We start from the raw sequence: 27,571 nt of genomic DNA on the forward strand, positions 1-27,571 counted from the left end.
TCGGATTGTCATTGCTTTTGGGTTTTACCTCTTCTCTTTTGCTTCTATCAGCTTCTTGTTGTGACTTCTTTTCTGATTCAGGTAACACTTTCCCACTCCTCAGTGTAACTGCTTTCACATGTGCTTTTGGATTAGGTTCAGTATTACTAGGTAGATTTCCTGGTGCTATTTCTGAAATCATCTTAGCCAGTTGTCCAATTTGAGTTTCGAGCCCTTGGATAGATGCTTGTTAATTTTTGAGTGTCGTCTCGATATTCTGAAAATGAGTCTCTGACACCGAAATGAATTTGGTTAGCATCTCTTCAAGGTTCGGCTTTTTCTCCTGCTGGTATGGTGGTTGCTGAAAGCCTAGAGGGGGTGGTGGTTTCTGATTTCCTTGGCCTCCCCATGCAAAATTTGGGTGATTCCTCAAACTTGCACTGTAAGTATTGCTATAAGGATTGTTTTGAGATCAAGGATTATTACCCATATAATTTAACTACTCATTCTCCATGTTGTGGCCATAAGGTGGGTATTCTGAATTGCTCGATCCACCTCTATTTGCTTTGCACTGTATTACTGGGTGAACCTGTGAACAACTAAGAAAACCATCAATTTTCTTATTCAAGAGTTCTACCTAATTAGAGAGCATGGTGACTGAATCGACGTTATAAATGCCGGCTGTTTTCGTTGGCTTTGTCCTCATGACTTGCCATTGATAGTTAGTCAGTGAAATCTCCTCAATAAATTTGTAACCTGCCTCAGGTATCTTATTAATGATAGTTCCTCCAGTAGCTGCATCAATCATCTACCGAGTCGAAGGATTCAGGCCATTATGGAACGTTTGAACCTGTAGCCAAATCGATAACCCATGGTGAGGGCATCTTCGCAAAAGGTCATTATATCTCTCCCATGCATCGTAGAGTGTTTCTAAATCCATCTGCACAAAAGAAGAGATATCATTATGTAATTTTGCTGTTTTAGCCGGTGGAAAATATTTTAATAAAAATTTTTCGGTCATTTGTTCCCAAGTAGTGATTGACCCTCGTGGAAACGAGTTCAACAATTGGTTAGCCTTATTTCTTAACGAAAAGGGAAACAACCAAAGGTGAATGGCGTCATAAGAAATGCCATTAATTTTGAAGGTATCGTAAAATTCTAGGAAATTATTTGTAGCAATAGCAGGTCTAAGTATACTTGACTCAGTTCTTGTTAAATTAGGTTTAGCATAATCATACATAGTGCATGGAGCAGGATTTTGATGAACAGTAATTGCAGTAGGTAGCAGATTTTCTTGGTTTTCAGCCATCTCCTTGGTTGTGGTTTGAATATCGTCCTCTTGCTCGTTCTTTATGTATCTTAAGCTTCGCCTTATTTCTATTAGGTTTTTGTAAATTGTGAGATCGATCTCATTATCAAAAAGTAATTGCCCTGACGGGTTTCTTCTAGTCATAAACTATAAGAACCTACCAGAAAAAGGGAAAAAGAAAAATTAGTAATAAAAATTAGAATAAAATTTAAATCGCAGTAAAAGTAAATGGCTAAAGTAATAAAAATCGAGTGTTCCTAAAACTTGATACGTGATATTCGTGACAGGTTTTAAATATTTATAATGAATCATTCTTGAAACAAACTATTATCACGATGAAGGCAAGTGTACCTATCGAATAGTAGTATAGCTTTAGCAAGACCGGATTGTCGAACCCAAAGGAACTAAAAGTACTAATAATGACTGTCTTTTTATTATCTAGCCTAAGAATAATAGGGTTTGTTTTAACTAACTAATTAACTAAACTAAGAATTCACAGAAAATAGAAATGGGGAATTACTTTTGGAAAACTTGATTGATTGAGACAATACCTAAGGAAAAATCCACCTAGACTTCACTTGTTATTTGACTCTGAATCGGACGATTTATTTATTTGACTTGATCCGTAGAAATCCCTAAGTTATATTATTATCTCTCTCAAGACTAACAATGTCTACCCCTAGGTTGAATAATTGAAATCTCTTTCTAATTAACTCCCTAGGGTTGCATTAACTCGATCTATGGATCCCCTTATTAGGTTTCACCCTAATCCGGCAAAATTTTGTCACCCTATCTCTAAGCACGCAACCAACTCTGCTTAATTATGACAAATGTACTCTTAGACAGGGCCTATTCCTCCTCTGAATAAGAGCTTACTTGAATCAATATCCTGGAATATCAAAATAAGAATTAAGAACACATAATTAAGAACAAGTCAAATATTTATCATACAATTCAGATAATAATAACAAGGTCTGTCTTAAGTTTCATTCCCCTTAGGTATTTAGGGTTTTAGTTCATAACTAAAAAGGTAAACATCTCAGAAGAATAATGAATACAAAACATAAAATAAAATCCAAAACTCCTGAAGGGCAATTGAGGAGAGATCTTTAGTCTTGATGATGAATCCAGCTTCTGAGATGGATCAATCGGCTTTCCTTGAGCAGTTACCTGCTTCCTTTTCTGTGTATCCCATTTTCCTCCTCCTCTAGGGTGTATTTATAGGCTTTAGAATGCCTAAGAACCCTCAAAATTGGCCTTTTTTGAATTAGACTAAACTTGGGCTTGGCAAGAACATGCCCGTGTGCGATTGCTTAAGGCCGTGGTCAAGCCTGTTAAATAGGCACAGACGTGTGGTCCACCCGTGTGAGTCGTGCTTCGATTCTACCAAATTGACACGGTCATGTGGTCTGCCCGTGTGAGGAGGTCCAAGCCGTGTTGATTTCGTACGTTGGCCCATTTTCTTCGCTCGTTTTTCATTCCTTTCACTCTCGTATGCTCACCTAAGTATAAAACATGAAATTGAGGCATTAGGAGCATCAAATTAACCAATTTTAAGGAAAAATCGTCCATAAAATGTGCTAAACATGGGATAAAAATATGTATGAATTACAGTTTATCAAAAACATTCAATCACATGCATAATGTCCCTTACACGAGCTACCGAGGCTCTAAACATGCATTAAAGGCGGTTTGAGACTAAACCGAGAACTTTTGAAAGTTTTAGGAAAACTTAGAAAAAGTTTCATGAAACAGGGTCGCACGCCCGTGTGGACATAGGGACATGCCCGTGTCCTCAGGCTGTGTAACTCTTTGTTTATGACGTCAGCAAAACGAAATGAACTACACGGCCAAGCCACACGCTCGTGTGCTAGGCCGTGTCCTCTACACGTTTGAGACATATGGTCGTGTCTCTGCCCATGTGGCTAGCACTTAGGCTATTGTCCAAGCCTTTTTGTTACCATTAGTACCTCACATACTTAAATATATTATAGACACACATTATGTAGCATCAAATAATTGATTAAACATCCTCCATTAAGACTCAATTGTAACATTCATATGTCATCATACATGTGTTTTGCTTACTCATTTTATACCAAGTCTAAACACACAAATTTACAATCAATTGAACATGTCATTTTTATTATCACTTACACATTTATGCCCTTTATGACATTATTTCACATTCACAAATGGCATGCCTGCCTAAGTCATTCCACACCAATTTTGTTTTCCAGCATTATTGACTTATTGCCATATCACACTTTTATTCTTTGATTATGACCAATTCGTTTGGTCATCAGACATTCATCCAGCATACATACTGTAACACTAACCATTCATATCAAACAAATATAATCACATGACCACATCACAAGGCATCAATACATAGCTTGTATAAATAGGCTTACAAGCCATCACCCTTGTAAACCACGTCTCATGGCTAAACACAGCGAATCAATTTAAGCCAACATTTTGACCAAATCAGAAGAATACACATCATAATAAATAAGTCTCTATACATGCCACTCACTCAAATACACCTAGGGTTTATCAATACCCCAACGGTATTAGCTTGATAGTGTGTTGCTACCTCTGACGCTCTCCTACCCCACCGACCTAACAACACTAAAGAAATAAAAAGGAAGGGAGTAAGCTTTACACTTAGTAAGTCCATATGAAAATAATAAGCAATATGCCAACATGCTTATCAAGGTAAAATGACTATAATTACACTTTTGCTTATTTTCTGGTCGTGCTATTTTTCTCGAGTCATAGTTGCTAATTTATTTATATCTAGAGATACAGAACTCCAACTTAAGATTCTCTAAGTTTCCTTGAAATTAGACTCACACATCATCTTACAATAAAATATTCAGAATTTTTAGTCTATCCAATAAGTATAGTTGATCCTTTAAAGTTACCCCTTTTTTGCTGTCTGACAATTCCGACCCCTTTTCACTAAAAATTAATTATCTCATAATACGATATCAGATGATGTTTTCATCTATTTCTCTTGAAAATATACTCACTAAGGATTTTAAGCATATAAATTATAGCCCATAAATATTTTTTTTACAATTTTAAATGAGTTTCTCAAATCATAATAGGGGATTTTGAAACCATTCTGACTCTATCTCACAATAATTTAAATATCTCATAATCTAATATTCATTTTCTTACACTGTTTCTTCTATCTGAAACTATACTCAATAAGCTTTAAATTCATATTTTATTCAGCCTCAAATTCAATGTTCATAATGTTTTGTGAATTTTCAAAATTGGACTACAGCTACTGTCCAAAACAATTTTAGTACAAAAATGATGATGACTAAGTTCATCACACCTTCATTTCCTTTAAATTAGAAACCTATGCATTTATAAACATATATCTTAGTCCACCAAACTAACATAACATCATTTCACAACACTCATGGACTTACCATTCGTGGATTTCATATTCAATTGAGTTTTCGTACATACCTGTACTCATTCGTAACATAACTAAAGTTCGTTATCACTAATGGCATACCTCATTGGGACCATCATCAAATCCTTCCTTGTATTACCCATTGAACACTAGAAACACTAATGGATACACGAAAACTTGCACATAGTGCCATATATGCAGCTAGAACCGACTCATAGCGCGTGACATATGTAGCTAAAGCAACCACATATTATGTAATGCTCGTATTTGAACTATTAATGGGTCTGTACACAAAGTCAGCACCCGGACCCCAAAGCATTAACATGATATGCTCGCTCAGTGAGTCACTCACGGGCTTGATCACATAGTTAGCACTCGGACCCACATTACATATATCACTTCTCTCATGAACTCAGACACAACCCATGAGTTCAGACCACATTATTTCTCATGACATATCCCGTATATCCTATACTATTCCTGAGGTTCAAACGGGGTTTCTTGTTTAACTCAATGTCGATGGACTTGCTCATAATGTTATTTACTCTTCCATCATACATTTCATACTTTCATGATTGCAATAAAACATTTATATGTATGTATTATCAAAGCATTAAAATATGCTACAACATCACATTATTTGCTTATGTACTTACTTGTCGAATCTTCATAAAAAATATCCATATAATCAATCATACAATTTATATAATAATAACAATAAAGCATTTAATATTCAATTATAACATTGCATTATTATTATCACAGGAACTTACCTCAAAGGAAAATTTCGGCCAATTATTCCATTTTATTCCATAACCTCGAGCTTTCTGATTTAAGCTCGAATGCCAATTTTCTTGATCTCTAATGATAAAATTCACTATTTTAATCATCATATTAACCAATACATTTCATAATTAATACTTTGGCAAAATGACCATTTGCCCCTAGACTTTCACAAATTTACGATTTTACCCCCTAGGCTCGTAAATTGATTTTTATCGAATTTCCTCAGTACCCAAGCCTAGCCGAATTCTTTTTATACTAGGAGCATCCCACAATTCTCATTATTACTCATACTTATCACTCATTTTTCCATCTTTACAAAATGGTCCAATTTAGGTGTTTTCATGAAAATCCTTTCACAAAAGTTGTTCAGTACACAACCATGACTCATTTTCTTCCTTAAAAATTCAGCAAACAACATAAATATTCACATGGAAAAACCCTAGACTTTCAACCATTTTGCAAAATAATCTCCCCATTAGTTAGCTCATGCTACAAGGGTCCCAAAAACACAAAAATCAACAAAAATGATCATCAAAATCACTTACTTGCAAGGGATGGAAATTGCTGAAATTTTGAGCTTTCAAAACCCCTATTTTGCTAGTATTTTCGGTGGGAGAAGGAAGAAAGATGAAAAGATGACATATTTTTTTCTTTTTGTTTTATTTTAATGCCAAATAAGCTACCTAATACCCACATACTTTGACTTTTCAAACTCTTTCTCTCTATGGCCAGCCAAGCACCCTATTTAGGGTCTATTTGCACTTTAAACACCCCAAATTTTGGTTCTTTAGCTATTTAACATTTTTAGCTAGTAAAACAAAACTTTTTCCCTTTATGCGATTTAGTCCTTTTTCGCAATTAAGCATGAAATTGCTAAAATTATTTCACCAAAATTTTCATGCACTCATATAATCCTGCTACAACACATAAATTAACATTAAAAAAAATTTCTCTGGCCTTGGAATAGTGGTTTCGAAACCACTGTTCTGACTAGACCCAAAATCAGACTGTTACAATTCTTCCCCCCTTTAGGGATTTTCATCCCAGAAAATCTTACCAAAAAAGTGGTTTAGTTATCACATAAGCTCCCCTATCTCATAATCATTGCTGAAGAACTATTACTCAGGCTATGCTTAATACTTAGCTCTTTAATTTCTCATACTACAGTCATGAACAATTCTGTGTTATACGACACATTAACCGAATCTCAACTTCTATAAGAAAATTCATGTATATAAGGGTCGAACCCATACCGTCATAGAAATATATATACACATCATACTTGAATCCTTTCGGGTTCCAAATGGCGCAGCCAGCCCCATCATCATGGCCTTAATTTCTCTATCATTTTATATAGCCCGATAGTTTACTAATTCAACCTCTAGTCGCCATTAAAATTTAGAGCTTCATTTAGCTTTATTTTATTTTTTTCAATAATTCACGATATAAATCCCGGATCTCAATCCGATTAACAAAAACTAGCATTTTAAGAAATTCAACAATTTCAAAGATACTTAATTCTATAAGTCTGATGAATAGAAATATAGTACATACATACATGATTTGCAGATTCATCCATTTCTCAACAACAAGTTACATAACATCTTTCTCTTTCAAAGATAGGAATAATCCTGATATGAAATCTATAGTAATCTCATTCTCATTTCCATTCCATTACCACCACTGGCGAAAATCGTTCTGACATTACCTGTGTAACACCCCAAACCCGGCCCAGACGTTATGGCCGAATCTGACGTGCCACATTGGAGTTGAAAACCCACGTTCCGTTTTAGTGTTTTAAAACCATACATTTTATTGAGTTAACAAAGTGTATGGAAGCTGGGCACCAGGTAGGTATCCGAGACAGAGGAGGTGAGCCATGAAGGCTGCTTAAGTACCAAGCTCTTTAATTGGATCCAATCCTAGACATGCCCACAACCATAGCCACACTTTGTTATATCGAGTTTAAATTTGTTTAAGTGGACGTCTTTGATAAATCGATTAATCGTGGTCTTGAGATATTTTGAAAACAAGTATCATTTTGAAAACACGTCCTAAGTCTAGCCCATTTGAATAATTAATAACCAATTTTAAAGTTATTAAAATTAAAATAATTTGAAAAGAAATAAAAGGAAAGTTAAAATTGGGCTTATTACAACCCAAAATAAATAATAATTAAAGGAAATTAAATGAAAACCAACACTTATTTAAAAGTCCAAAGACAATCACCGTGGCCACTCTGAATCCTCTCCTACCAAGTCCCCATATTAAGGTTCACTGCAAGGTTAAGGAAAGGGGTGAGTTTGGAAACTCGATGTGCAACAAGCCCCTTTCGAGCCCAAAACAATAACGGCTGTTGGGTCTAAGCCCAAATCCAATCTCAATCATGCCTTCGGGTAGTAGCCCTTTTCATATTTCATATTTCATATCTTGGGTCAAGCATTTTCATATTTCATATTCTTGGGCGAAGCCTTTCAGTAAGCGGTATGGCCCTTAGGCCCATTTCAATGTCACATATAATTTCAATGAAAGAATGCAACCCATTTGGGAGACTACTCAACCCACCATCCGCTACTCTCCACCCGTACCAACCAACACACCATGTGGGGATTAACTCGACCCACCCGCCAAACTCTCCCTTTGGCAGCATAGTGCTTTATCATATAACCGAGGCCTAGCCTCTTTTAATAATGGGGCAAAAGCCCTTTCAATAAGCGGGGCATAAGCCCTTTTATAAGCGGGGCATAAGCCCTTTTGATAAGCGGGGCATAAGCCCTTTTGATAAGCAGGGCATAAGCCCTTTTCACTTCCTCCATCCATATAAAACCCAACCCAATGCATTTATGATTACCTCATGTGCATATCATACATATCATGTGCATAGCATACATTTCATGTGCATATCATACATACCATATTTATCAAAATCCCATGTATTAAAATCATACATAAACCCTAGGGGTATAATGGTCATTTTACCTAGGGGCAAACGGTCATTTTCATATTATAAGGGTAATCTCGTAATTTTACCAAAATTAGGGTTTCCATGTTCATTAACGATTACTAACAATCCATGGGTGCAAACAGTGATTCTGGCCCATTTCTAGCGAAATCGAGTTATTGGGCCTAAAACCCCTAATGGGCCCTACTTAGCCAATTCTGTCGTCTAGGCCCACTTAGCCTATATTCCATAACGGTTTTAACGGTCTTATCATGCAATTTAATGATTTCGTTTTCTACCAATTTTACCCAAATGGGCCCGAAAGCCCAATGGGCCCCACTTCGGCCCCTCGAGGCCCAACTTACCAAGAACGCCAAAAATCACATTCTTACCGTTTCCATTGTTCTCGATCACCGTCTCATCGATTCTAACTAACTAGTGAGCATTCGCTTGCTCACAAGTCCTCGAAATGCCAGAATTTCGGCATTTCGGCTTTTCAGCATTTTATCGCTTTAAGTTATAAAAGGGTTCGTTACACACCTGATTTGCGATATTCCTTGACGAGATATCCTATTCGATTTCTCCTATAATCAACCACTTATAGATTAGACCATGTTAATATTAAACCAAATCGAAAACTACCTATTATCATCACTTACACATTCGGCCACCATCCACAATGGCCCTTGGGTTCATACCTTTGCCGAAGTTGATGACTAGATTTAGTCACTCTGATGATCCAAGCTTTTCACACACTCCTCGATCGGTAGCCTTTAATCCACACTAGCACCAACAAACCAAATAACACCAAAAACCCTTTTAGCCTTAGTCGACAGAGGGGTTTTCAGCTTTTCTTAAACCACAAGATACAAATGGAAAGAAGGTTCGAATACTTACCAAGAGATCTACTCATTGAAGAACGTTCCAAATACCTTCCTACCCCATATCCGTTGTGAATCCAACTTAAAGCGTGCGTGAAAATAGATCTAAATATTAATTCCGAATCACTAAAATATGAAGCTTTGACTTTTCAAACAAATATTAATCTAAGCTATTACGAGGTTAGTACACACATTACGGGTTGAAGTTGAAACGTTTCCATAATCAATCACCACGATAACCACCACATCACTCAAACTCAACTATTCCAATATCAATATATGTAAATCCTAAGCACATCGGTCATACTGAACATAAGGGCATATTCGTCATTTTACCATACGAGGTATTACGGTCACTTTACCCTACAGGGCTTTACGGTCTTTTTACCTAATAGGGATATTTTAGTCATTTCATCCTACAAGGGTGTTTTGGTAAATCTACAAACTAAGGGTATTTGGTAATTTTGTAAACCAATGGTATTTCTATAATTTTAGAAAGTCAAGGGTATTTCGTAACTTTGTAAATTAGGGGTATTTTGGTAATTTTACAAATTGAGGGTTTTTCGGCAATTTCACAAACCAAGGGTATTTTAGTAATTTTGTAAATCGAGGTAAAAGCAAGAATTACGTAAATCAAGGGTAAAACAGTAATTCTATAAATCAAGGGTAAAATAGTAATTCTATAAATCAAGGGTAAAACAAGAATTCAAGAAATCGAGGTAAAATGATAATTACGTAAGTCGAGGTAAAAGCGATAATTATGTAAATTAGGGTAAAAGCGGTAATTATGTAAATTAGGGTAAAACAAGAATTACGTAAGTCGAGGGTAAAAGCGATAATTATGTAAATCGAGGTAAAAGCGGTAATTATGTAAATTAGGGGTAAAACGGTAATTTGTAAGTCGAGGGTAAAAGCGATAATTATGTAAATCGAGGTAAAAGCGGTAATTATGTAAATTAGGGTAAAAGCGGTAATTACGTAAGTCGAGGTAAAAGCGATAATTATGTAAATTAGGGTAAAAGCGATAATTATGTAAATTAAGGGTAAAACAAGAATTACGTAAGTCGAGGTAAAACGATAATTATGTAAATCGAGGGTAAAAGCGGTAATTATGTAAATTAGGGTAAAGCGGTAATTCTATAAGTCGAGGGTAAAACGATAATTATGTAAATCAGGGGTAAAACAGTAATTATGTAAATTAGGGGTAAAACGGTAATTCTGTAAATCGGGGGTACTTTAGTAATTTTACAAGTCGAAGGTATTTTGGTAAATTTACAAATCGAGGGTATTTCAGTATTTTTACAAACTAAGGGTATTTCGGTAATTTTAGTAAACTAAAGTATTCTAAACAGGGATAACAATACGAATGGGCCTAAAGCCTATTCTCGGCCCAAATGGGCCCACACGCTCGTGTGGCCCTTTTAGCCCAAATCTAGCCACAAATATGAGATTCACCTAGCCTAGCCCAATATTTACTACACAATCAAATAACTTATCCAATTGGGCTTGTAGGCCCATTAGGCCCACATGACCCCTTTCGGCCCATCGCGACCCGAACTAGCCATCCTACAGCTAGAGTAGTAAGAAATACACACCTGATAGAAGACTGGAGTTAATCCACACTCCGAGCACTCTTAGCCGACACCCAACCCAAACGAGCACGCCATACAGCGAAAGGGATCAGCCAAGAAAGGTACATTTACTCTCTTCATGGTTCCCTCTATTTAAAGCCAGCTTCACAACCACTCTTATGTTAGCTTCCCGATGTGGGATCCCTCCAACATTAGAGTTTAAATTCAACACCAACTCTTGCCGGCCCCTGTTAGCAAAATAAATGCTCTTTGCTTGCCATGGGATTCGAACCTATGCCTCCCCTTAAATGCTCCACACGCTACTTGCCACTAAGCCACAAGGCTTTTTGTGTCATTTATTTAACACAATAATTTCAAAACCCTCATCCAAGCATCCAGGTTTTTTTTTCACTTAATACCAAAATTTTTTTGCTAAAGCCCAAGTTTGAACCCAAGATTTCTCTAACACTTCTCAGGGCCATTAACCACCAAAGCGGACATTTAATTGTGTCATTTCATTACACAATTAAATACCTATATATCACCTCCTTACAGACCCACACTCAAGGCCCAATACTTCTAGGCCCAAATTCGGGGTGTTACAATTCTACTCCTCTTAAAGAAATTTCGTCCTCGAAATTTCCAACTATCAACGAATCGTATTACTCAAGTCAAACCTCTATGCTTCCGCTACCCACTCTAATTAAAAATAATTCTTAGTACGACCTAGAACATCTAATTACCAAAGTAAAGAAACATTTATCAAGAACGCATACAATTCGTAACACATATTTAAATAAAATAAACTTGGCGATCCCGAGCTCGATGCTCCTTGGACCCACATCTAAGACATGCTCCTGTCTTCCTATGGCATTCACCTAGATGACGTCCATTGCAGTCTTTGCAGATTGGATAGTTTGGTCGTGCCTTAACATGTTTCACAGAACGAGGCTTGGTTTTTTGAGAACTAGAATCCTTCCTTTTTCTTACACTCCATGCACCCTACTTGAAGCGTTTCCCTAATTTCTTTAATTTTGGTATCCAATACTTCCACTACCACTTTCCTTACTAACTCGGCCAGTGCCTCAGCACCAAGCTCCGAGTTACCGCAACCCGAAGTTGGTAGACTTTGCTTACCCTCAGAATCCATATCAATACTCTACATTACCAGTACACATATCAATTAACTACAAAGATCTCAAAAATTTTACTATTTATTCATATGTCTTATGCAGAGATAGTATTTTAAAGTTTCTATTTTCACAGAATCATAGCCTAGCTACAGTCTCGGTATTCTAGAGTTTTTAGGGTTGCCCTAGTCATAATGTCATGATATGGTCTCAGTTCTATCTACAGTAATATCTTAATACAGTGTAATATGAGGAACAGAAATACTTACAGACTTGGTGCCGGGGATTCAGTGCGCCACTTCTTTCTCAATCCATTTAAAACTCGAAAACCATATTTTTGATCACCGAAAATAGAAATTTAAAAACTTTGATTTGAAAACACCCTTTATTTTGAAACTCTTGATTTAAAACAAAAAAACTTGGACCATTTTAACATATATACTCCGCAAAACATCTTTAAAATGAACTTTTCAAAAACCATTTCCAAAAATACCCTTCTTAGGCCAAAATTTTTAAAAATTTTGGACCCGATCCACAGCCGAGTTGTTGCAACTTAGCTCTGATACCACTAAATGTAACACCCCAAACCCGGCCCAGACGTTATGGCCGAATCTGACGTGCCACATTGGAGTTGAAAACCCACGTTCCGTTTTAGTGTTTTAAAACCATACATTTTATTGAGTTAACAAAGTGTATGGAATTTGGGCACCGGTAGGTATCCGAGAGAGGAGGTGAGCCATGAAGGTGCTAAGTACCAAGCTCTTTAATTGGATCCAATCCTAGACATGCCCACAACCATAGCCACACTTTGTTATATCGAGTTTAAATTTGTTTAAGTGGACGTCTTTGATAAATCGATTAATCGTGGTGTTGAGATATTTTGAAAACAAGTATCATTTTGAAAACACGTCCTAAGTCTAGCCCATTTGAATAATTATTAACCAATTTTAAAGTTATTAAAATTAAAATAATTCCGAAAAGAAATAAAAGGAAAGTTAAAATTGGCCTTATTACAACCCAAAAATAAATAATAATTAAAGGAAATTAAATGAAAACCAACACTTATTTAAAAGTCCAAAGACAATCACCGTGGCCACTCTGAATCCTCTCCCCAAGTCCCCATATTAAGGTTCACCGCAAGGTTAAGGAAAGGGGTGAGTTTGGAAACTCGGTGTGCAACAAGCCCTTTCGAGCCCAAAACAATAACGGCTGTTGGGTCTAAGCCCAAATCCAATCTCAATCATGCCTTTGGGTAGTAGCCCTTTTCATATTTCATATTTCATAATACTGGGCCGAAGCATTTTCATATTTCATATTACTGGGCCGAAGCCTTTACTGTAAACGGTATGGCCCTTAGGCCCATTTCAATGTCACATATAATTTCAATGAAAGAATGCAACCCATTTGGGGAGACTACTCAACCCACCATCCGCTACTCTCCACCCGTACCAACCAACACACCATGTGGGGATTAACTCGACCCACCCCGCCAAACTCTCCACTGGCAGCATAGCTGCTTTATCATATAACTGGAGGCCTAGCCTCTTTTAATAACTGGGGCAAAAGCCCTTTCAATAACTGGGGCATAAGCCCTTTTATAACTGGGGCATAAGCCCTTTTGATAAGCGGGCATAAGCCCTTTTGATAATCAGGGCATAAGCCCTTTTCACTTCCTCCATCCATATAAAACCCAACCCAATGCATTTATGATTACCTCATGTGCATATCATACATATCATGTGCATAGCATACATTTCATGTGCATATCATACATACCATATTTATCAAAATCCCATGTATTAAAATCATACATAAACCCTAGGGGTATAATGGTCATTTTACCTAGGGGCAAAACGGTCATTTTCATATTATAAGGGTAATCTCGTAATTTTACCAAAATTAGGGTTTCCATGTTCATTAACGATTACTAACAATCCATGGGTGCAAACAGTGATTCTGGCCCATTTCTAGCGAAATCGAGTTATTGGGCCTAAAACCCCTAATGGGCCCTACTTAGCCAATTCTGTCGTCTAGGCCCACTTAGCCTATATTCCATAACGATTTTAACAGTCTTATCATGCAATTTAACAGATTTCCGTTTTCTACCAATTTTACCCAAATGGGCCCGAAAGCCCAATGGGCCCCACTTCGGCCCCTCGAGGCCCAACTTACCAAGAACGCCAAAAATCACATTCTTACCGTTTCCATTGTTCTCGATCACCGTCTCATCGATTCTAACTAACTAGTGAGCATTCGCTTGCTCATAAGTCCTCGAAATGCCGAATTTGGCATTTGACTTTTCAAAGATTTTATCGCTTTAAGTTATAAAAGGGTTCGTTACACACCTGATTTGCGATATTCCTTGACGAGATATCCTATTCGATTTCTCCTATAATCAACCACTTATAGATTAGACCATGTTAATATTAAACCAAATCGAAAACTACCTATTATCATCACTTACACATTCTACCACCATCCACAATGGCCCTTGGGTTCATACCTTTGCGAAGTTGATGACTAGATTTAGTCACTCGATGATCCAAGCTTTTCACACACTCCTCGATCGGTAGCCTTTAATCCACACTAGCACCAACAAACCAAATAACACCAAAAACCCTTTTAGCCTTAGTCGACAGAGGGGTTTTCAGCTTTTCTTAAACCACAAGATACAAATGGAAAGAAGGTTCAAATACTTACCAAGAGATCTACTCATTGAAGAACGTTCCAAATACCTTCCTACCCCATATCCGTTGTGAATCCAACTTAAACGTGCGTAGAAAATAGATCTAAATATTAATTCCCGAATCACTAAAATATGAAGCTTTGACTTTTCAAAGAAATATTAATCTAAGCTATTACGAGGTTAGTACACACATTACGGGTTGAAGTTGAAACGTTTCCATAATCAATCACCTACGATAACCACCACCTATCACTCAAACTCAACTATTCCAATATCAATATATGTAAATCCTAAGCACATCAGTCATACGGAACATAAGGGCATATTCGTCATTTTACCATACAGGTATATTACGGTCACTTTACCCTCTGAGGGCTTTACGGTCTTTTTACCTAATAGGGATATTTTAGTCATTTCATCCTACAAGGGTGTTTTGGTAAATCTACAAACTAAGGGTATTTCAGTAATTTTGTAAACCAATGGTATTTCTATAATTTTTAGAAAGTCAAGGGTATTTCTGTAACTTTGTAAATTAGGGGTATTTTGGTAATTTTACAAATTGAGGGTTTTTCGGCAATTTCACAAACCAAGGGTATTTTAGTAATTTTGTAAATCGAGGGTAAAACAGTAATTCTGTAAATCAAGGGTAAAACAGTAATTCTATAAATCAAGGGTAAAATAGTAATTCTATAAATCAAGGGTAAAACAGTAATTCAGTAAATCGAGGGTAAAATGATAATTCTGTAAGTCGAGGGTAAAACGATAATTATGTAAATTAGGGGTAAAACGGTAATTATGTAAATTAGGGTAAAACAAGAATTACGTAAGTCGAGGTAAAACGATAATTATGTAAATCGAGGTAAAACGGTAATTATGTAAATTAGGGTAAAAGCGGTAATTACGTAAGTCGAGGGTAAAACGATAATTATGTAAATCGAGGGTAAAAGCGGTAATTATGTAAATTAGGGGTAAAGCAGTAATTACGTAAGTCGAGGGTAAAACGATAATTATGTAAATTAGGGTAAAACGATAATTATGTAAATTAGGGTAAAACAAGAATTACGTAAGTCGAGGGTAAAGCGATAATTATGTAAATCGAGGGTAAAAGCGGTAATTATGTAAATTAGGGGTAAAAGCGGTAATTACGTAAGTCGAGGGTAAAACGATAATTATGTAAATCGAGGGTAAAAGCGGTAATTATGTAAATTAGGGGTAAAGCAGTAATTACGTAAGTCGAGGGTAAAACGATAATTATGTAAATTAGGGTAAAAGCGGTAATTATGTAAATTAAGGGTAAAACAAGAATTACGTAAGTCGAGGGTAAAACGATAATTATGTAAATCGAGGGTAAAGCGGTAATTATGTAAATTAGGGGTAAAGCGGTAATTCTATAAGTCGAGGGTAAAACGATAATTATGTAAATCGAGGGTAAAACAAGAATTATGTAAATTAGGGTAAAAGCAGTAATTACGTAAATCGGGGTACTTTAGTAATTTTACAAGTCGAAGGTATTTTGGTAAATTTACAAATCGAGGGTATTTCAAATATTTTTACAAACTAAGGGTATTTCGGTAATTTTAGTAAACTAAAGTATTCTAAACAGGGATAACAATACGAATGGGCCTAAAGCCTATTCTCTACCAAATGGGCCCTGCACTCGTGTGGCCCTTTTAGCCCAAATCTAGCCACAAATATGAGATTCACCTAGCCTAGCCCAATATTTACTACACAATCAAATAACTTATCCAATTGGGCTTGTAGGCCCATTAGGCCCACATGACCCCTTTCTACCATCATGACCGAACTAGCCATCCTACACTAGAGTAGTAAGAAATACACACGATAGAAGACTGGAGTTAATCCACACTCGAGCACTCTTAGCCGACACCCAACCCAAACGAGCACGCCATACAAATGAAGGGATCACCAAGAAAGGTACATTTACTCTCTTCATGGTTCCTCTATTTAAAGCCACTTCACAACCACTCTTATGTTAGCTTCCGATGTGGGATCCTCCAACATTAGAGTTTAAATTCAACACCAACTCTTGCCGCCTGTTAGCAAAATAAATGCTCTTTGCTTGCCATGGGATTCGAACCTATGCCTCCCTTAAATGCTCCACACGCTACTTGCCACTAAGCCACAAGGCTTTTTGTGTCATTTATTTAACACAATAATTTCAAAACCCTCATCCAAGCATCCAGGTTTTTTTTTCACTTAATACCAAAATTTTTTGCTAAAGCCCAAGTTTGAACCCAAGATTTCTCTAACACTTCTCAGGGCCATTAACCACCAAAGCGGACATTTAATTGTGTCATTTCATTACACAATTAAATACCTATATATCACCTCCTTACGGACCCACACTCAAGGCCCAATACTTCTAGGCCCAAATTCGGGGTGTTACAATTCTACTCCTCTTAAAGAAATTTCGTCCTCGAAATTTCCAACTATCAACGAATCGTATTACTCAAGTCAAACCTCTATGCTTCCGCTACCCACTCTAATTAAAAATAATTCTTAGTACGACCCAGAACATCTAATTACCAAAGTAAAGAAACATTTATCAAGAACGCATACAATTCGTAACACATATTTAAATAAAATAAACTTGGCGATCCCGAGCTCGATGCTCCTTGGACCCACATCTAAGACATGCTCCTGTCTTCCTATGGCATTCACCTAGATGACGTCCATTGCGTCTTTGCTGATTGGATAGTTTGGTCGTGCCTTAACATGTTTCACGTAAGCGAGGCTTGGTTTTTGAGAACTAGAATCCTTCCTTTTCTTACACTCCATGCACCCTACTTGAAGCGTTTCCCTAATTTCTTTAATTTTGGTATCCAATACTTCCACTACCACTTTCCTTACTAACTCGGCCGGTGCCAAAGCACCAAGCTCCGAGTTACCGCAACCCGAAGTTGGTAGACTTTGCTTACCCTCAGAATCCATATCAATACTCTACATTACCAGTACACATATCAATTAACTACAAAGATCTCAAAAATTTTACTATTTATTCATATGTCTTATGCAGAGATAGTATTTTAAAGTTTCTATTTTCACAGAATCATAGCCTAGCTACAGTCTCGGTATTCTAGAGTTTTTAGGGTTGCCCTAGTCATAATGTCATGATATGGTCTCAGTTCTATCTACAGTAATATCTTAATACAGTGTAATATGAGGAACAGAAATACTTACAGACTTGGTGCCGGGATTCAGTGTGCCACTTCTTTCTCAATCCATTTAAAACTCGAAAACCATATTTTGATCACCGAAAATAGAAATTTAAAACTTTGATTTGAAAACACCCTTTATTTTGAAACTCTTGATTTAAAACAAAAAACTTGGACCATTTTAACATATATACTCATAAAACATCTTTAAAATGAACTTTTCAAAACCATTTCCAAAAATACCTTCTTAGGCCAAAATTTTTAAAAATTTTGGACCGATCCACGTACCGAGTTGTTGCAACTTAGCTCGATACCACTAAATGTAACACCCCAAACCCGGCCCAGACGTTATGGCCGAATCGACGTGCCACATTGGAGTTGAAAACCCACGCCCGTTTTAGTGTTTTAAAACCATACATTTTATTGAGTTAACAAAGTGTATGGAAGTGGGCACCGGTAGGTATCCGAGACAGAGGAGGTGAGCCATGAAGGTCGCTTAAGTACCAAGCTCTTTAATTGGATCCAATCCTAGACATGCCCACAACCATAGCCACACTTTGTTATATCGAGTTTAAATTTGTTTAAGTGGACGTCTTTGATAAATCGATTAATCGTGGTGTTGAGATATTTTGAAAACAAGTATCATTTTGAAAACACGTCCTAAGTCTAGCCCATTTGAATAATTATTAACCAATTTTAAAGTTATTAAAATTAAAATAATTCCGAAAAGAAATAAAAGGAAAGTTAAAATTGGCCTTATTACAACCCAAAAATAAATAATAATTAAAGGAAATTAAATGAAAACCAACACTTATTTAAAAGTCCAAAGACAATCACCGTGGCCACTCTGAATCCTCTCCGCCCAAGTCACCATATTAAGGTTCACTGCAAGGTTAAGGAAAGGGGTGAGTTTGGAAACTCAGTGTGCAACAAGCCCTTTCGAGCCCAAAACAATAACGGCTGTTGGGTCTAAGCCCAAATCCAATCTCAATCATGCATCGGGTCAAGCCCTTTTCATATTTCATATTTCATATCTTGGGTCAAGCATTTTCATATTTCATATTCTTGGGCGAAGCCTTTATCAGAAACGGTATGGCCCTTAGGCCTATTTCAATGTCACATATAATTTCAATGAAAGAATGCAACCCATTTGGGAGACTACTCAACCCACCATCCGCTACTCTCCACCGTACCAACCAACACACCATGTGGGATTAACTCGACCCACCCGCCAAACTCTCCCTTGGCGGCAGATTGCTTTATCATATAATGGAGGCCTAGCCTCTTTTAATAATCGGGCAAAAGCCCTTTCAATAATCAGGGCATAAGCCCTTTTATAATCGGGGCATAAGCCCTTTTGATAACAGGGCATAAGCCCTTTTGATAAGCAGGGCATAAGCCCTTTTTCACTTCCTCCATCCATATAAAACCCAACCCAATGCATTTATGATTACCTCATGTGCATATCATACATATCATGTGCATAGCATACATTTCATGTGCATATCATACATACCATATTTATCAAAATCCTATGTATTAAAATCATACATAAACCCTAGGGGTATAATGGTCATTTTACATAGGGGCAAACAGTCATTTTCATATTATAAGGGTAATCTCATAATTTTACCAAAATTAGGGTTTCCATGTTCATTAACGATTACTAACAATCCATGGGTGCAAACAGTGATTACGGCCCATTTTAGCGAAATCGAGTTATTGGGCCTAAAACCCTAATGGGCCCTACTTAGCCAATTCGTCGTCTAGGCCCACTTAGCCTATATTCCATAACGGTTTTAACGGTCTTATCATGCAATTTAACAGATTTTCATTTTCTACCAATTTTACCCAAATGGGCCGAAAGCCCAATGGGCCCCACTTCGGCCCCACTTCGGCCCCTCGAGGCCCAACTTACCAAGAACGCCAAAAATCACATTCTTACCGTTTCCATCGTTCTCGATCACCGTCTCATCGATTCTAACTAACTAGTGAGCGTTAAACGCTCACAAGTCCTCGAAATGCCGAATTTTGGCATTTCGCTTTTCGACATTTTATCGCTTTAAGTTATGAAAGGGTTCGTTACACACGATTTGCGATATTCCTTGACGAGATATCCTATGCGATTTCTCCTATAATCAACCACTTATAGATTAGACCATGTTAATATTAAACCAAATCGAAAACTACCTATTATCATCACTTACACATTCGCCACCATCCACAATGGCCTTGGGTTCATACCTTTGCGAAGTTGATGACTAGATTTAGTCACTCCGATGATCCAAGCTTTTCACACACTCCTCGATCGGTAGCCTTTAATCCTCACTAGCACCAACAAACCAAATAACACCAAAACCCTTTTAGCCTTAGTCGACGAGAGGGTTTTCACTTTTCTTAAACCACAAGATACAAATGGAAAGAAGGTTGAATACTTACCAAGAGATCTACTCATTGAAGAACGTTCCAAATACCTTCCTACCCCATATCCGTTGTGAATCCAACTTAAACGTCGTAGAAAATAGATCTAAATATTAATTCCGAATCACTAAAATATGAAGCTTTCGGCTTTTCAGAAAATATTAATCTAAGCTATTACGAGGGTTAGTACACACCTGTTACGGGTTGAAGTTGAAACGTTTCCATAATCAATCACCTACGATAACCACCACCTGTCACTCAAACTCAACTATTCCAATATCAATATATGTAAATCCTAAGCACATCAGTCATACGGAACATAAGGGCATATTCGTCATTTTACCATACAGGGGTATTACGGTCACTTTACCCTACTGAGGGCTTTCTGAGTCTTTTTACCTAATAGGGATATTTTAGTCATTTCATCCTACAAGGGTGTTTTGGTAAATCTACAAACTAAGGGTATTTCAGTAATTTTGTAAACCAATGGTATTTCTATAATTTTTAGAAAGTCAAGGGTATTTCTGTAACTTTGTAAATTAGGGGTATTTTGGTAATTTTACAAATTGAGGGTTTTTCGGCAATTTCACAAACCAAGGGTATTTTAGTAATTTTGTAAATCGAGGGTAAAACAGTAATTCTGTAAATCAAGGGTAAAACAGTAATTCTATAAATCAAGGGTAAAATAGTAATTCTATAAATCAAGGGTAAAACAATAATTCAGTAAATCGAGGGTAAAACGATAATTCTGTAAGTCGAGGGTAAAACGATAATTATGTAAATTAGGGGTAAAACGGTAATTATGTAAATTAAGGGTAAGACAGTAATTCTGTAAGTCGAGGGTAAAACGATAATTATGTAAATCAGGGGTAAAACGGTAATTATGTAAATTAGGGGTAAAACGGTAATTCTGTAAGTCGAGGGTAAAACGATAATTATGTAAATCAGGGGTAAAATGGTAATTATGTAAATTAGAGGTAAAACGGTAATTCTGTAAGTCAAGGGTAAAACGATAATTATGTAAATTAGGGGTAAAATGGTAATTATGTAAATTAGGGTAAAGCAAGAATTACGTAAGTTGAGGTAAAACGATAATTATGTAAATCAGGGTAAAAGCGGTAATTATGTAAATTAGGTGTAAAACGGTAATTACGTAAGTCGAGGGTATACGATAATTATGTAAATCGAGGTAAATCGGTAATTATGTAAATTAGGGTAAAAGCAGTAATTACGTAAATCGGGGTACTTTAGTAATTTTACAAGTCGAAGGTATTTGGTAAATTTACAAATCGAGGGTATTTCAAATATTTTTACAAACTAAGGGTATTTCGGTAATTTTAGTAAACTAAAGTATTCTAAATAGGGATAACAATACGAATGGGCCTAAAGCCTATTCTCATTAAATGGGCCCACGCTCGTGTGTGCCCTTTTAGCCCAAATCTAGCCACAAATATGAGATTCACCTAGCCTAGCCCAATATTTACTACACAATCAAATAACTTATCCAATTGGGCTCAGAGGCCCATTAGGCCCACATGACCCCTTTCGCCCATCATGACCGAACTAGCCATCCTACTGACTAGAGTAGTAAGAAATACACACGATAGGAGACTGGAGTTAATCCACACTCCGAGCACTCTTAGCCGACACCCAACCCAAACGAGCACGCCATACAAATGAAAGGGATCACCAAGAAAGGTACATTTACTCTCTTCATGGTTCCCTCTATTTAAAGCCAGCTTCACAACCACTCTTATGTTAGCTTCCCGATGTGGGATCCCTCCAACATTAGAGTTTAAATTCAACACCAACTCTTGCCGCCCCCTGTTAGCAAAATAAATGCTCTTTGCTTGCCATGGGATTCGAACCTATGCCTCCCCTTAAATGCTCCACACGCTACTTGCCACTAAGCCACAAGGCTTTTTGTGTCATTTATTTAACACAATAATTTCAAAACCCTCATCCAAGCATCCAGGTTTTTTTTTCACTTAATACCAAAATTTTTTTGCTAAAGCCCAAGTTTGAACCCAAGATTTCTCTAACACTTCTCAGGGCCATTAACCACCAAAGCGGACATTTAATTGTGTCATTTCATTACACAATTAAATACCTATATATCACCTCCTTACGGACCCACACTCAAGGCCCAATACTTCTAGGCCCAAATTCGGGGTGTTACAACCTGATATTCAACTCTAATCCTGATAACATTTTATTTATTCAAGTACAAAGATAAAAAATGTCGAGTTCCAAACTTGAACACCAATACATTACTCTTTTGAGTTTTCTTGTGACCTTCTGTATCAGCTTTGGATTTTCTACTCAAGAACTTGTAACCACATTTTCCTTTTCTCAAAGATCATACAACAACAATCTTAGATCATCTACGCTATCTCAAACTCAAATCTTTCTATGACAGCGGATACATTAAGCTATCACATTGTCTTTTTGTCCCAAAACATATCACAATCTGTTTAACGACACATCACATAACAAATCAAGAATCTCTTTTCCAATGTAGGCTAAACCAAGTCTAATGTTCTGATTAACAATGTTCTCGTATGTTCTAAACTTTACTAACATGCAATAGTCTGTTCAACTTTCACAAGGCGATTTATCATTTATAGCAACTATAAATCATATCAAAGTCTGCTAGTGGATATACACTTTTCATTTAGACTATCCGTCTTTTACCCGTAAAGAAATGAAATTTTATTACTGGACATGAATACCTCGTTTAGCCTTTCAAACAATAACCAATATCGATTGAACCACCGAGTCGGTCTTAATCACCAATAAATGACATTTCAAGAAATCCTCTCTTATAGTTAATAGAATGATTCAACATGTAATCATTCAAAGTTCACTTATCATGCTAATCAAAGACCATTTCAAATGCAATAAGGATAATATACCTTCCCATATATGTATCTAACCGAACATCGATTAGAAGAAACAGAATTATAACATCATGTGTATTTTCTTATAAAGTTCCAATAGATGAAATATAATAGAATGCCAAAGAGAAATAGAGCAGTGCTGATTATGAACTAATTAGGTTATCAATACCTTTGTTTATACATCATGATTAGAAAACATTCCCATACAATAAAATTTCATTAGAGGATAGATAGCCACAGGAATACCTTTAAGAATAAATATTCACATAGAATGCCCTAGAAGAGACTGCCAAAATCTGTTCAATTATAATGGCCATGCTCAGATATCTTATCTTTTAAATATTATTCCTTCAACTATTTCTAAATAGATCGATTCACCGAAGCTAACTTCTTCACCAACTGTGATATCGCATAATCCAAGAGATTCTTTAGATCAGTCCGATACCATTTTAATTTTGCCTCTATTCATTAACCCATCTCAATCTCTAATCATATTCATAATCATTCTATAGCTGAACTCTTAGGTCTAATACTTATGAACTTATTTAATACGAATCTCATGAAATTCCTTTACAAAGTACCACTCTGGTAAGAGGGTGAGGTCATAAGGTCTCTAGCTTGATTCTCATACTCATATACATATAACACTAGTTCCTTATCAAAGTAACATTTTCACAAGCATATCATTCACTTCAAGAAAATTATTATTCACGTTCGTATGACATGAACTTTCTAGTTATCTTATCTAAACAAGTGTATTTATGCATGCATTCTATGGATTCCGAACAACTTTACTTATCGTCTTCATTTGCTCAAACAAGTCATACAGATGACATCACATAGGTGTCAAACAAACATGAATAAGCATATCACAATCTAAACTTTCATCTTGTACATCATCATATATATATATATCATTACAATCATGTAACTTAATTCAATCAATTTAGCATATTTACTTAAGCTATACGACTTTGCCCATTATAGTTGTCCAAACAAGTATACACGAACATTCGTTCCATCAATAAGGTGGACGAGTTACTCAAATATATATATTGACTAGAGTAAATCGGTCATATATGTCATAGTACTTTCAACTAAACATGGATAAGCTTATAACAATGTATTCCTTTATCTCATTTAAAGATATTATTGAAATTCATCAACATTCAACATCAAATCGAGATAATGACATTTTCTGTAACGCCCCCACGCCCGAAACCGTCGCCGGAGTTGAGCTTGAGGGGTTACCGAACATAATTTATCAAATTAAGAACTTCAAATTATTTGTTTCTACATTCACAGCTTTCTAGCTACCCGCATCACAGTTACAAGAAAAATCATATCTCAAGGTACAAAACTCGAAATCAAGATCCGTAAATTTTCCCTAAATCTAGACTCATATATATATTTACTAATTTTTTTTCTAGAATTTTTAGTTGGGCCAATTAGTACAGTTTATTAGTTAAAGTCTCCCCTGTTTCAGGGTTCAACTGCTCTGACCTCTGTGTATTACGAATCTGATATCTCTCTATACAGAATTTCAATGACTACGAGGTTTGTTTCTCTTAAACCTAGACTCAACAAGGAATCTTTACATATAAATAATGACTTCTAATTATTTTTTTACAATTTATTATGAATTGTTAAAGTCAGAACAGAGGATCCATAAATCACTCTGGCCCTGTTTCACAAGGTTTCAAATGCCAATTCTGTAGAATTTTGGCATATGGCGATGTTATTTCCAGCCAAACATGCCAAGTGGAATTTCAATCTGGGACAGTGCATAACTCCAATAATCTTTACATCAATCCGATACTTTACTGGCTCTGACTTTACTTATCAGCTCATTTTCAATCTCTAATCATACTTATAATTATTCTATCACTGTACTCTTTGGGTTCTCAATCGAAAATTTATTCAATAAAAATCTCATGAAATTCCATTATAAGTACCACTTCGGTAAGGGGGAGGGGTTGTAGGACCTCTGACTCGACTTTCTTATACATAAGGGGGAGGGGTTGTAGGACCTCTGACTCGACTTTCTTATACATACACATATGACACAACTTCCATCATCATAGTAACATCATCAAAATCATGTCATTCATTCATGTTGGCTTACACCAATTTTCCTATTGTCCCATTTAGACAATATACTTATGCATACATTTTATGTTTTCTAGACAGCTTTACTTATCCATTCATTTAATTAAATTAATTCATGCTCATGACATTATATAAGGCCAAACAAACATAGATATTTGCATCACAATCACAACTTTCATTTCGTGCATCATCATGTACATATCATTACAATCATATAATTCAGTCTAACAATTTAACATAGATAATTTCATTTCATTATAATCCTTTATCTCATAAAAATTATATATCATTAACATTTATCAACATTCGACGTCCAAATCAAGACAATGACATTTTCACTCGTATCATAATATTATGACCTTTATTCATACCTCTACTACTTTCTATTTATTCCGTTCATTTTATCAAGTAAGCCACATACACTACATCATATGAGCATTAAGCAAATATGAATATTTATCACATATGTATCATAAACCTTTATTCATATTTTTTTGAACCGAGACTTATCATAATCATAATTTTAATCCATATGAAAATAGACTCATTAAGCTTCAATTTCATAACTTGCTAATCATTTAATTCCATTTATACTATTTTTAGTGATTTTTCAAATTCATGTCATTGCTGCAGCAATATTCTATTTTAAGGCAAATTTCATCTTTTCATGAGTTGTTATGAACTAGATAACCTATTAAACTTCCATGATATCAAACATGATCTAAATTTAACCATCACCATGATTTATCAATATCAAACATTTTCTCAACCAATCATGGCCATATCATAAAATTATTTACACAAAATAAGTATATTACTATACATGCCATACTTAAGTTTTACAAGCCATTTACCTAGATGAAAGTCCTTTGGATAGTGTGATCGAACCTTCAACCCGTCCCAATTCCTGAGCTGGCTTGTTCAAAACTACAGTAAATAAAGAGGAGGGAGTAAGCATAAATGCTTAGTAAGTTCATATGTAAATAACAAGTAACATAACAATACAAATATACCAAACAACTTTAGCATGGTATCACCAAAACATATATCACATTTCTAAACATCATTCATCATCTTACCACCTTATCGTTGTTGTATCTATTTTCAACCCGAGGGTTAAGAACACACCTGTCCAAAGTGTCCATTTCACAGCACTTACCAAAACGTCGCTTGCATCTTAAGTGTTCTTCCATTTCACTAGAAATTTCACCGTTGAACACATCGAATACAACTCGATACACGGATAATTTGCAAATAAGTGCCTCATATGTAATCAAGAAATCATGTAACCCGCCCCTAAGTGAACTCAGACTCAACTCAACGAGCTCGGGCATTCGCATCCATAAGTGAACTCGGACTCAACTCAACGAGTTCGAATGCCTAGTTACATTTCACGAACTCGGACTCAACTCAACGAGTTCGGATGCTCAACCATCCTAGTGACATGTCACTTGTATCCTAATCTATTCCTAAGATTCAAACGGGCTTTTTCCCTCGATCTCACATTTGCCGTCTTCCATGGAATATCGGAACCGATACTCGGTAGCAACTCATATTTATCAAGTAGTAAACATAATTTGCATATTACTCAATATTAACCACAAAGCATAATATTTCACGATTAAAAATCAGCATATCATATAATTAACATTTATAACTTAAAAATAACATTTATGCTACATTATTTACACATGAACTTACCTTGGTACCAAAATATAAAGATTTTGCAATTTAGTCCACAGTATTTTCTTTTCCTCGACCGCGACTTGAATCTCGTTTCTCTTAATCTATAATGCCAAATTAAACTTATTCAATACATACATTCATCAAAATAGCATTTAATACGAACTTTGGAAAAATTACACTTTTGCCCCTAAACTTTTGCATAATTACACTTTTGCCCCTAGGCTCGGGAATTAAACTTTATTCCTTATTCTTATGTTTTATAACATGCTGATCATTTTTCCCTTCTATGGCAACATCAAATTCTTACTCTAACATATACTTGTGACTATTAGGTATTTTTGCCGATTAAGCCCTTTTACTCGTTTTCACTCAAAACCGAGTAGCACAAGTTGTCTAACATAATTTAAAACCCCATATTCTATCATTAAACATCAAAATACACAAATTTCACCTACGGGTATTTTTCCAAATATAAACCCTAGGTTGAATTATTGCTAACATAAGCTTAATCGAGCTACGGGGATTCCAAAAACGGAAATAACATTAGAAACGGGGCTTGGAAT

The 27,571-nt window shown here is 36.0% G+C and overlaps 1 long non-coding RNA gene and 1 other non-coding gene across 2 annotated transcripts; one reads left to right on the forward strand and one right to left on the reverse strand.

Annotated features, from left to right (window-relative positions):
- Nucleotides 1-845: 845 nt before the first annotated feature.
- Nucleotides 846-951, forward strand: LOC128286222 (small nucleolar RNA R71). The gene has a single exon (XR_008276766.1). It is a non-coding gene; the product is annotated as a small nucleolar RNA R71 (small nucleolar RNA).
- An 8,208-nt stretch (nt 952-9,159) lies between these two features.
- On the reverse strand, nt 9,160-20,572 carry LOC128285333 (uncharacterized). The gene is made up of 3 exons (XR_008275838.1): nt 20,508-20,572; nt 14,731-14,819; nt 9,160-9,231 (listed from the first exon to the last, which is right to left on the reverse strand). It is a non-coding gene; the product is annotated as an uncharacterized LOC128285333 (long non-coding RNA).
- Nucleotides 20,573-27,571: the final 6,999 nt, after the last annotated feature.

The sequence above is a fragment of the Gossypium arboreum genome, chromosome 12 (assembly GCF_025698485.1).
Source record: "Gossypium arboreum isolate Shixiya-1 chromosome 12, ASM2569848v2, whole genome shotgun sequence".
Lineage (NCBI taxonomy): Eukaryota > Viridiplantae > Streptophyta > Magnoliopsida > Malvales > Malvaceae > Gossypium > Gossypium arboreum.